Raw genomic sequence first — 12172 nt, 5'->3', positions numbered from 1 at the left:
AAAGTAGGAGTGCCTGGGTGGCTCAGTCGGTTAAGCATCCGGCTTCGGCTCAGGTCATGATCTTGCGGTTTGTGAGTGGTTTGTGAGTTCAAGCCCCGTGTCGGGCTCTGTGCTGACAGCTCAGAGCCTAGAGCCTGCTTCAGATTCTGTGTTTCCTTCTCTCTCTGCCCCTCCCCTGCTCATGCTCTGTCTCTCTCTGTCTCAAAAATAAATAAAACATTTAAAAAAAAAATTTTTTTTAAGTAAAGAGTGAAATCATTCATTCATTCATTAAGTCTGTACTGAAGACCTACTTCTCATTCCTGAAAATACAATGGTGAGCACAACAGACCTGGTCCCTGTCTTAATGAAGTTTACAGTCAAATATTAAACAATTATGCAAATAAAAGTGAAATTGCGGAGCACCTGGGTGACTCAATCAGTTAAGCATCCGACTTTCAATTTCAGCTCAGGTTGTGATCTCGCTCTTGGTGAGATCAAGCCTGGCATCAAGCTCTGTGCTGACAGAGCCGATGGAACTGGCTTGGGATTCTGTCTCTCTCTCTCTCTCTCTCTCTCTGCCCCTACCCTGCTCGCTCTCTCTCTTTCTGTCTCTCAAGATAAATTTAAAAAAAAACATTTTTTTAACGTTTTTTTATTATTTTTGAGACAGAGACAGAGCATGAACGGGGGAGGGTCACAGAGAGAGGGAGACACAGAATCTGAAACAGGCTCCAGGCTCCGAGCTGTCAGCACAGAGCCCGACACGGGGCTCGAACCCACGGACCGTGAGATCATGACCTGAGCCGAAGTCGGACACCCAACCAACTGAGCCACCCAGGCGCCCCCAAAAAAAAAACATTTTTAAGTGAAATTGCAACAATGTTGATAAATACTATGAAGGGGAAGTTCAGAGGTTTACAAAAAGGGTGAGTAAAGTTAACCAAGTGAAGAGGGAATGTTCCAGGCAGAGGGAACATCATGAGCAAATGCCTGTGAGTAAAAAGGGTCTGAATGTCAGCCAGTGTAGTAAAGACAGCAAGGTCAGCTTGTTTTAAACCTCATTCATTGATTCAACAAATATTTACTGAGTATCTACTATGATGTAGGCACTGTTCTAGATGCCAAGAAATAGCAGTGAACAAAACAAAGTCCCTGCTTCTTATAAAACGTCTAGTCTAGTGAGGAGACCTCATAACAATAATACCAGTGGGAGAGAATAATTGTTGGATCAGGCCATAACAATAGCAACTATAATTCACGGAAGACCTACTACATCCCAGGTACTGCCAGCCACTTTGTATTTGTTGTCACTAATCTTCCCACCCACTGTTGGTAGGTATTATTTCCATTTTATAAACGAGGAAATTGAGGTTTATGAGGGTAAGTGACTACTCAAACTACAAAACTAGGAAGTTGGAGTCACCTGACTCTGGTTCCAGAGCCCCGCCACATCACTAAGGTGAGCGAGCTGGTGGAGAAGCATCATCATCTAATACAAAATGGAGCAAAGATTGTCACCACTGAGACTGCAGCTACCAAGGAGTGTGCACAAACAGTCCTGAGCCCCCTGCCAGCATGTCAGGAGACTTTAGTTGGGGCTTCTTGTGATCATGCAGGGATTACAGTAATGTGATTACGCTGCTTGTAATTACAACTCCAGTTGAAAGCACTATGATTGTTACCCACATCCCCTTAATGGTCCTCAATTACATAGATGGGCAGAAGCCAAGGAGGCAAGGGTTACAGATATCTGAACAAAAAAGTGCTATGGGAATCCAGAGAAGTAGCCTCACTCCGCCTGGAGAACAGGCTTCACCACTATAATTCTGTCAATTTGAAAGGCTTCTCACCCAAACAGTCTCTATGAGTGGGTAGGGAGACGGAGGCGGCATCTCTGGGTTTCTCCTGCAGGTCTTCTTGTCGTTCAGTTGTGCAGTATTGCCCTGAATACAGAATTAAGATTTTTCCTCATCTTTCAGCAAATGGAAATTTTCAGCTGCAATTCAGAAATTTCTCCCAGGGTTTAACTCATAAAGGATTGTACCAAAGAAATAGCTTCTCTGACAATCACACATAAATGGTAGTAAGAGGTATAGCATCGTAATTAAGAGTGTAAGTTCTGGAACCAAACCATCTAGTTTTGCATCTTAACTCTGCCACTTGCTACCTCTATGACCTTGGGCAAGTTATTGAACTTCTCTATGCCTCAGTTGCATAATCTGTAGCGTGGAAATCAAACTTCTATCTGCCTCACAGTGTTGTTTTAAGAAGAAAATGGGTTTGTATGGGCAAAATGCTTAGATTCATGCTTAGTACATTGTAAGTACTCAATAAATAATTGGCTAGGAGTAGTCGTGGCAAAGTAAGCACATAATAAGTGATAGTTCTTATTAGTGGCAGTAGCCGTTAACTGCATTTATATACTAGGCTAAGAGCTTCATGTGTATTATCTAATATAATGTTTCCAAAAACCTAATGGGGAAGGTGATATTATTATCCTCATTCTGTAGATGAGAAAACTGAGATTTGGAGAGGTTAAATCATTTGCCTGAGGTTACACAGTGAGCGGTCAGCAGGACTGATGCTGAAATCAAGGTCTGTCTGACTCGAAAGCCTATGGTCTAAAAAAAAAAAAACTCAAAAGAGATAAAGTCAGCAGTCAAAACAGTTCATATGAGCTGGCTGGTTGCCGGAGAGACCTGCAGGAGGGTAGCCTCCTGACTGGCGGAGGCAGCCAAACAAGGAGGAGGAAAGTGGTGACAAATAGCCAGGTGGGTCAAAGGGAAGGACACGAGGTTACAGCCAAGAGTCTGGGAACTTGAGAATGGCATCCACTGAGCTAAGAATCATGAAAAAGAGAGAAAGCAAGGAGCTAACTACGTGGAGGAATTAAAGTGAGCCCAGTGGAGTTAAATAACTACATTTTGCCACTATGTGTATTTAAGTATGTCAGCTTGACTCTGTATGTATACATATGTATGGAACATATGTCATTTGCCTGTGTGTGTACATATGTAATGAGTATATCAGCTTGCCTCTGTACATATGCAAAAGTGCCAAGCATATGCCATTTTACTCTCTGTGTACATATGTAGGGAATGAGTATATATCAGGTTGCCTCTCTGAGAGGGTGTATGTATGCAAATCTAAGTGTAACAGCTGGGCTCTGTGTTTGTACATGCACATGTACATGTGTGTATCCATGCACACATCACCATATATAGCAAATCATCGGTACATGTGAGCTTAAATTGAGTCAGCCATTTTTTAATTCTCCTCCTTTGGTTCTAAGTTGAAAATTATTTCCTACAGTCTGATGGCCTTAGGACTCAACATCAGGGTCAATACAGTTAGACTCGGCACTTAGTCTAGGTTCCTAATTAAGGAAGTTATAAAGGTGAAACAAACACTGCATGCTGGAGCTGTTTCTCTCAACAGAGAACAATCATAATAAGACTCAGGGCAGCTCTGGTAGTGGTGGTTTCAACAACAGTGGGAGCAGGGGTCACGGTAGGGTATGGAGAGTGGTGACAGTAGTGCCATTCATCCGACATCCATCCAACAGTGTTTGTTATGTGCCAGTGTTAGGCACTGAAGATGCACAAGTGAACAAGATAGACACAGTCCCTGTCCTAGAGTCCAATAGGGAGTCAGACTTTAAACAATCCATTACAATTGTGAAGGGTTTTGCAAAGTATGTGTGAAAGCATCAGACAGGGACCCCTTACATACCAGGGGCTAAGAGTATCAAGGAAAACTTCTCCAGAGAAGTGACATTTAAGCTAAGGCTGGAAGACTGATGAAGAGTTAGAAGGAGGTAGAAAGAGAACAGTATTCCATGAAGAAAGTTTGACATAAAAAAAATGAAAGAATATGACAAGGTTAAAAACAGAGAAGACAGCTGTGGCCGAAGTTTCAGAAAGTGAGGAGGTGAATGACATAAAGAATGAAGTTGAAAAAAAAAAAAAAGAATGAAGTTGGAGACTTCAGGAAGCACAGGCCAGATCACACAGGGCCTTTGAAACCAGGATAAGGATTCAAACTCCATCCTAAGATGATAAACAGGAAATAGCCTGCTCAGATTTGTTTTTAAAAGATTACTTGGTTAAAGGCATGAACTGTAAAGTATGTTAATTATATCTCAGTGATGCTGTTGAAAAAATCACTTGGGCTGCAGTGTACAGAGTGGATTGGAAAGGCACAGTGTACCCAAGAAAACCATGGGAGAGCTATTGCAGTGGTAAGTGATGATGGTAGCTTGGACTAGAGAAGATGTGGACAGGTAAATGAATTAGATTAAGGGAGGGGGGAATCAACAGAATCTGGTGACTAACTAGATATATAGGGGCTGATGGAGAGAAAGTGTCAAGCCAGGGTTAGCCCTACCTTCGGTGGCATTCACTAAAATAGCCATTTTCAGAGATGAAGCAGGTTTGGAGAGAGGATGATGAGTTCAGCTGTAGGCACACTGAGTCTGAGGGGCCAGTGAGGTATCTGTATCAAGCCATCAGTAGCAGTTGGATTTATAAGTCTGGTGTTCTTAAGAGATTTACACTGGGCATAGAGTGTGGGAGTCATCAAAGGATCAATTAATTGAAGTCATGGAAGTGGATGTGATGACTTGAAAGTGTAGGAGATTCTACAAAATGAGAAGAGGGCCTAGGCTGAAGCCCTGAGGAACTCCAATGGAGGGGACTAGGAAAGAATTGCCAGAAAATTAGGAGGAAAATGAGGAAAGAACAATGTCATAGTGACCAAAAGGTATTTCAAGAAGCAGGACGTGGTCAACTAGTCAAATGTTGCTGAAAGATCAAGCAGACGAGTCCTGAATAGTGTCCAATGGCTATATCCACTTGAAGTCATCAGTGATTTTAGCAAAAGCCATCAGTAAAGTGGTAGGGGCAGAATCCAGATTAGAGCATGTTGAGACATGAGTAATAAGTGGAAAATGGAGAAGAACGTTTAAACAGCTTGGCTGTGAAGAGAAGGTGACTGTAGGTAGAAGAGGGACTTTTTAAGAGATGAGACTGTACAGTATTTAAATAATGATGATAAAGATCCAGTGGGGTGGGGGGAGTTGAGTATACAAACAGGATGAAGGATAACCAGTAGTGGGATAAGGATAATTTCAAGATACTTGAGAAGACAGGAAGGGGTGGAATTCAAAGCACAGATGGATTGACTTGAGAGAAGACACTTTCTTTGTAACAAGAGGGAAGATAGAATGGAGGCTGACTCATGTGGGTATTACACATATGGTATTGAGATATCGAAGAAATTCCTGGATCCTGGCTTTGATGTTCTCTGACAAGAAAGGGAAATAGGGGTGGAGTGGGCATGGTGGGTGGGGGAAGTGGCTGGATCAAAAGGCAGGTGAAGGCAGCTTTGGCCCCACTGTAATCCCATAAACTCCCTCCTTAGCCTTTCTACCCCAGTCTTCATCAACCATCATTGATGTGGACAATCTCATTCTCCCTATCTTTTATGCAAAGTTCCTTTTTTTAAAAAAACTGACCTAAAACATGCAATGTATGTACTAGACACCACTTCAAATCAGGTACCTAGCCCTCTCTCTTAGCCAGATTACTGCTTTACTACAGAGAAACATGGGGTCAGATTTGAGAAGAGTGGTCATTGATGTTAAGGGGAAAGAAAACATGATTTTCCCAGCACAGCTCAGGAGAGATCCACAGCACCAGAGGCACAGACCAGAAAGGTACCCAGAAGCAGGAGTGCTTAGGAAAAGGAAGTTAGGAGCCTTTTATCTCAGGTGTGCACTTATTAACATGGGTGGGGGGAGAGGAAAAACCTACCCCTCTTCCTACTCACCTCCAGCAGAGGAGTTCTAAGGGAGATAGCTTCTTTTTCTTTTTTTTAACGTTTATTCATTTTTGAGGACAGAGCACAAGCAGGGGAGAGGCAGAGAGAGAGACAGAGGCAGAGACACTGAATCTGAAGCGGGTTCCAGGCTCCAAGCTGTCAGCACAGAGCCCGATGTAGGGCTTGAACTCATGAACCACGAGATCATGACCTAAGCCAAGGTCAGACACTTAACCGACTGAGCCATCCAGGCACCCTTAAGGGAGACAGCTTCTTAAGAAGGGGCAAAGGGGACCCTTTGCTTTCTGAACTAAATTCAGATTTTTCTCAGATCTGGCATACCTTCTTTCCATATGAATGCTAGCAAATAGTCAAGACTAATTTAATAATGATTTTGTAATCCCCATGAAATAACATCAGAGTGATGATCATTGATGGATGCTAAAACCATTGGGTGGAAGTTTGTTGGGGACAGAATATTCAGAGTCTTAAAGTATCACCCCACAGATAACTTATTACATATGAGTGAAAAACACAACTTTATAATGAAGAGAATTAGCAGACAGTGCCTTCACCAGGTGATCAAATTTAGCCTCACCAATGTGACTCCCCACGTTATGTAATGAGAATATAACATAATAGGGGCGCCTGGGTGGCTCAGTCGGTTGAGCGTCCAACTTCGGCTCAGGTCATGATCTCACAGTCTGTGAGTTCGAGCCCCACATCGGGCTCTGTGCTGACGGCTCAGAGCCTGGAGCCTGTTTCGGATTCTGTGTCTCCCTCTCTCTCTGCCCCTTCCCCGCTCATGCTCTGTCTCCCTCTGTCTCAAAAATAAATAAAAAACATTAAGAAAAAAAAAAATTTTTTTAAAGAATATAACATAATATACATGCTAGTCTTGCCAAAGAGGTTTAACCTGAATCAAATCTAATCATGAGGAAGAAATCAAATAAATCCAGCATGTGGGGCACATTGACAAGGCCTGGACTTTAAATGTAATGTCATGAAAAACAAAAAAGGAGAGAAGAGAGGTTTGTTCTACATTAAAATAGACTAAAAAGACAAAACCAACCAAATGCAATAAGCCTTGATTGAATCTGAGAAAATCAATAGCAATAAAAGACATTCTTAAGGCAACTTGAGAAATTTGAATGTAGATTACACATAGATGATATTATTGAGTTAATATCAGTTTTCTTAGGTGTGATAATGGGATCATGGTAATGTAGGAACATGTTCTTAGTGCATGCATGCTGAAGAATTTAGGGGCAAAGTGTCATAATATCTGCAGCTTTCAAGTGCTTGAGAGAGAGAAAAGCCATTAACAATTGGTAAATCTAGGTGGAGGGTAAAAAAAAAAAAAGATTTTAAAATACTCAATGCAGTCTATTTCTTCATCAAACATTTTTTTTTTTTTTTGCCATGACCTTGGGTAGCTTTATGCTTATAAGCATAAACTGTGCTTCTTAATGTGCTAAATTAAATTAGACTGAAATCTTTAAAAGCATCATAGCAAGAAAATTGCTCTGAAAAGCTTTTTAGACATAAAAGAACTTCTAATTTGTGTAGGAGTATAAGTGAAGATATGGTAAAGTGGGAGAGAGAGCCACAAAATAATAAAAAGAACACTTTCCTAGGAGTCAGAAGACCTTTGAGTCCAGCACTTAACCACAGGAGATGTTAGATTCTCTGTCAGCAAAGTGGGGCTAATGGTATTGCCTTCATCATCTTGCTGTAGGTACAGGAGAAACAGAATGTGAAAAGGCTTTATCAACTGGAAAGGAGTATACAAGTGAAGTGATTTTTATTATCATGCCATGCTGATGTCCTATTAGCAGTGGTTCCAGAACTGTATTATACCTAACAAGCAACTGGAAAGCTTGTTAAAAGTGTAGATCTACAGGGGCACCTGAGTGGCTCAGTCAGGTAAGTGTCTGACTCTTGATCTGGGCTCGGGCCATGATCTCACCTTATGGTTCATGGGTTTGAGCCCTGAGCTGGGCTCTGGGCTAACAGCATGGAGCCTGCTTGGGATTTTGTCTCTCCTTCTCTCTGAGCCCCCCCCTTCTTAAATAAGTGAATAAACTTAAAAAAAAAAAAAAAGTATAGGGGCATCTGGGTGGCTCAGTTGAGCGGCCGACTTCAGCTCGGGTTATGATCTCACAGTTTGTGAGTTTGAGCCCCATGTCAGGCTCTGTGCTGACAGTTTAGAGCCTGGAGCCTATTTGGGATTCTGGGTCTCCCTCTCTCTGCCTCTCCCCTGCTTGCGCTCTGTCTCTCTCTCAAAAATAAGTAAACATTAAAAAATTTCATTAAAAAAAAAAAAGTGTGGATTTCCAGTCTGGCCTTCAGGGATTCTGATTCAGGAGGTCTGGGTTGGGCCCAGAATTTGCTTTGTGAAAGCACCCTCACTTTCTCTGGTGAGAGGGATCTGAAAACCACACTTCACTGCCATGGAGGTTACCGTGATCTAAAATCCTTGGACTCAATGTTTGGTTCGTGGATCAGCAACATCACCAGCACCTTGGGAGCTTGTCAGGAATGCAAAATCTGGCTCGACCCCAGATTTACTGGACCAGAATCTGCAATTTCAACAAGATGCTCAGGTGACTCCCATGCACACTAATGTTTGAGAAACACTAATCTACATGGCAAAACTGATCGGTGACCTCTCTTCTTCGTCTTGGTCCTGATTCTCCGCTTGTTGTCAGACAGAATTGAGCTACTAGCTTTGCTGTTGCTGACACCCTTAACCTCATTTAGCTCTTCTTTCGGCTTCTCTTTGTTTCTGGCTCCTCAGTGGTGGAAGATATTCGATAAACATAACCAAAGTTGCTTATCTTCTCACATGCTGTAAACGGACAATCAAAGCAAACTGAGTTGGTACCTAAATCTAGTTAAGCTATTTACCAGGTATGTGATTTTTTTTTCTTATAGTGACATAAAATTTACCATTTTAACAATTTTTTAAGCATACAGTTCAGATATGTGATACTGAACAAGTCACTTAACCTCTCTAATCTTCCATTTCATTATCTTTAAAATATAGGTGATATTACCTACTCCTGCAGAGTATTTTAAGCATTAAACGAGATTTAAAAAAAGAATTAAATGATACACATACATGCCTAGAACCCACAGAAGATGTTCAATAAATGCTAACTCCCTTCCTTTCATTCTAAGTAGATTTCAGATAGCGCTGATTTTACAACAGATGTCATCTACTGAAACCAACTGATAAGAATTTCAAAGCATATATAAAAATGTACATATTATTGCCTTAGAACAGGGCAATTTGTAAAATAAAACTATTCTATAATCTATAGCATTGGCCAGTTTGAAATAGCTAAAGGAAAGAGTACCCAATTGCATTTTGTTGGGAAAATTACATTTTGGGAAGCAGCAACCCTTTTGTGCCCATTATATAGAAGTTCTTGCACTGACTGTACTTAGATTGCTTTAGAAACAATTCAAGTACAGTCATTATCCTAACATCAATAACTTTTACAAGTGGAGCTTTCAACCTTGGGGCTGATCCACTTGGATGCAGTATTTGAATTCCATTTATGTGCACATAATCTTTTAAAGAGATGCTAAATTGAAAACTTGGGTTACATGCAGTAAATTGAAAAGATTAGTTTACCTTGAGAATGAGACTAATTAGAACAGGGGAAGGGAATTTAGAGATTCTCTCCTCCAACAGCCTTATTTTACAAATAAGGAAATTAATATCAAGAAAGACCTAGTAACTTGCCCTCACTCACATGATGAGTTACTAGCAAACCTGGGACCAGAGCCCAGGTTCCAGGAGTGTGTCCTGGTGTCACTTGACTTTGAAGAATGGGTGACACTTCAGCAGCATAGGTGATGGGAAGGGGTTATGGAGAGGTCGACAGCACTCCTGGTAGAAGGATCAATGGAAGTAATTTCACAGAGCCAGGCTCTGAAATGGAGAGACTGATGAATGTACTCAGGAAGTGTCAGAGTGGGGAGGCTGGAAGGAGAGATTAAGATGAAGTTTTGTGACGTTAGAAGAAAGTCCTGGATTCTCTTGTAACACAGAATATCAGAAGAGAGTTTTAGGGACTCTTTTTTATAGTTTATATGGTTCTTCCATATTTGTAGTCTCATTATAGCAATCTTGGGAAATAGATATTATACAGATGATGGTCTAATATTCAGAAGGTCATGTTCTTTGCAAAACTAAGATTTGAACTAGGGCTCTGAATAGCAAGGCGGTGTATTATGATCCTTTTTTTGTCTGTTTGCTTGTCTTTGTTTTTTGTTTTTAAGTAATCTCTGCACTCAATGTGGGACTCAAACTCACAACCCTGAGATCAAGAGTCGCATGCTTTACTGACTAAGCCAGCCAGGTGCCTCATGTGTATTATGATTCTTAAAAGCATAAGCTCCAGAGCCAGGCCACTTGGGTTTAAATCTGTCTGGCCCCATTTAGAAGCCATATAAACTTGAGAGAAAAAAATGGCTAAAACTTAGTGTTTATTATGTGCCAGGCTCTGTTCTAAATGCATAGAACTAAATACAATTACTCATTTAATCCAACATCCCTATTATCTATTATCATTACTACTTTAAAAGCTCTCCTCCAGGAGAAAGAGGAGTGAAAGAAGTAAGGAAGGAGTGCCTCAGTAGAAGATGAAAAACAAGGAAGCATTTCCTCCTAGATTCTCTGTTCTTTATTATATGGTCTCAAGTCTGGTATTCCACTGGTTCCCTTCCCACTTGTGATACTGTGGTAGATTAAATTATTGTTCAAAATATTCACCTCTTCACTTCACCTTCTTAGGAGGATTCTACTTCCCTCTGCTTGACTTTGCGCCCAGCCATATGACTTGCTCTGGCCAAGGAAATATTAGCAGATTTAACACCAAAATTTGAAATAAAAATGCTTCTACAGTTGGGCTTGTCCTCTTGTACTTCTGCTAGCACACTGAGAAGAGCTTCCCCTGAATAGCTTCTGCCCTGCTACTCCCTAGACTTCTCAGTGGTTAAGTGTGAAGTAACCACCCTCCAATCCTACAGAAGATCTAATAGTAGCTCATCCAAAGACACTCTTCGAGATTCAAGTATAAGAGGGGCGCCTGGGTGGCTCAATTGGTTGAATGTCCGACTTCAGCTCAGGTCATGATCTTGGGGTTCATGGGTTCGAGCCTCACCTCAGGCTCTGTACTGACAGCTCAGAGCCTGGAGCCTGCTTCAGATTCTGTGTCTCCCTTTCTCTCTGCCCATCCCCTGCTCATGCTGTTCTCTCTCAAAAATAAATAAATGTTAAAAAAAATTAAGAGTGCCTGGGTGGCTTGGTGACTCTTGATTTCAGTTCAGGACATGCTCTCACGATTCGTGAGTTCGAACCCCATGTCATTGGTGTTCTCTCTCTCCCTCTCTGCCCCTTTTCCACACAAGTGCTTGTGCTTTCTTTCTCTTTCTCAAAATAAAGAAACTTAAACAAACAAACAAACAAAATACTCAAGGATAAGAATCTAGATCCGTATATATTTCACCGGCAGAGCAACAACCACTGATCTTCCTTCTTGGTTACTCTGGAAGCTGAACCAGAAGAATGGGACAAAACCTGACACCTTCTACTTCTACTGACTTCTGCTACTTACAGTACTTTCTCTATTAACAAGCATTCTTTTTATCAAAAGTAACCTATCTCTTAAGTAACAGGGTTTGGAATCTCCCCCCCACCTCAATAAACCCACAAAAAGAAAACTCAGAACAGAACCCAATTAAATCTCTTGGCACTCACCAGGAGAAGGAAGCCCATATTTATGGATGGAGAACCTTCTGCCCTGAGCCCTTTACTAAAGGTACAGGTTAATCTTACACACACATGCGCGTGCGCGCACACACACACAGTGGCAGTGCTGTCAAGGCATCTTGCAAGCAGAACTAGAGCTTCTGATCCTCTCATTCAGAAGTAGTGGATCACCATTCTGTCCATTCCAATGAGTGGCAACAGTGAGGGAACCCTCACACAGAATCTGGGTATCTGGATAATGTAGGAATATAAGTTTTCCACCTAATGATGATAAACTGCACTGTTGGGGTAACAGTCAGCTTGCAATCCTGACAGTTACAGTGGGTTATGAGGTTCAATAGGTATGTTCTTTAAAAAATTTACTTAAATCACCCTTCTATAAATTGAACCTCATTCTAAATGCACCAAAGGGCTGTTTTAGGAAATGTCATGTTGAAATTTTTCACAAAGAAAATAATCTCACTCTTGTAACTTTATGTAAGTTTTCTACACTGGGTGTTCCTGAACCATAGTGCACCTGGGTACTTCCCCTATAAAGGAGTTTCTCTACAGGAGGGCATCCATTCCACAATGACAACAATAATG

The sequence above is a fragment of the Panthera pardus genome, unplaced genomic scaffold (assembly GCF_024362965.1).
Source record: "Panthera pardus isolate Hobbes unplaced genomic scaffold, ASM2436296v1 HiC_scaffold_20, whole genome shotgun sequence".
NCBI classification, from domain to species: domain Eukaryota; kingdom Metazoa; phylum Chordata; class Mammalia; order Carnivora; family Felidae; genus Panthera; species Panthera pardus.
This window is presented reverse-complemented; position numbering follows the sequence as displayed.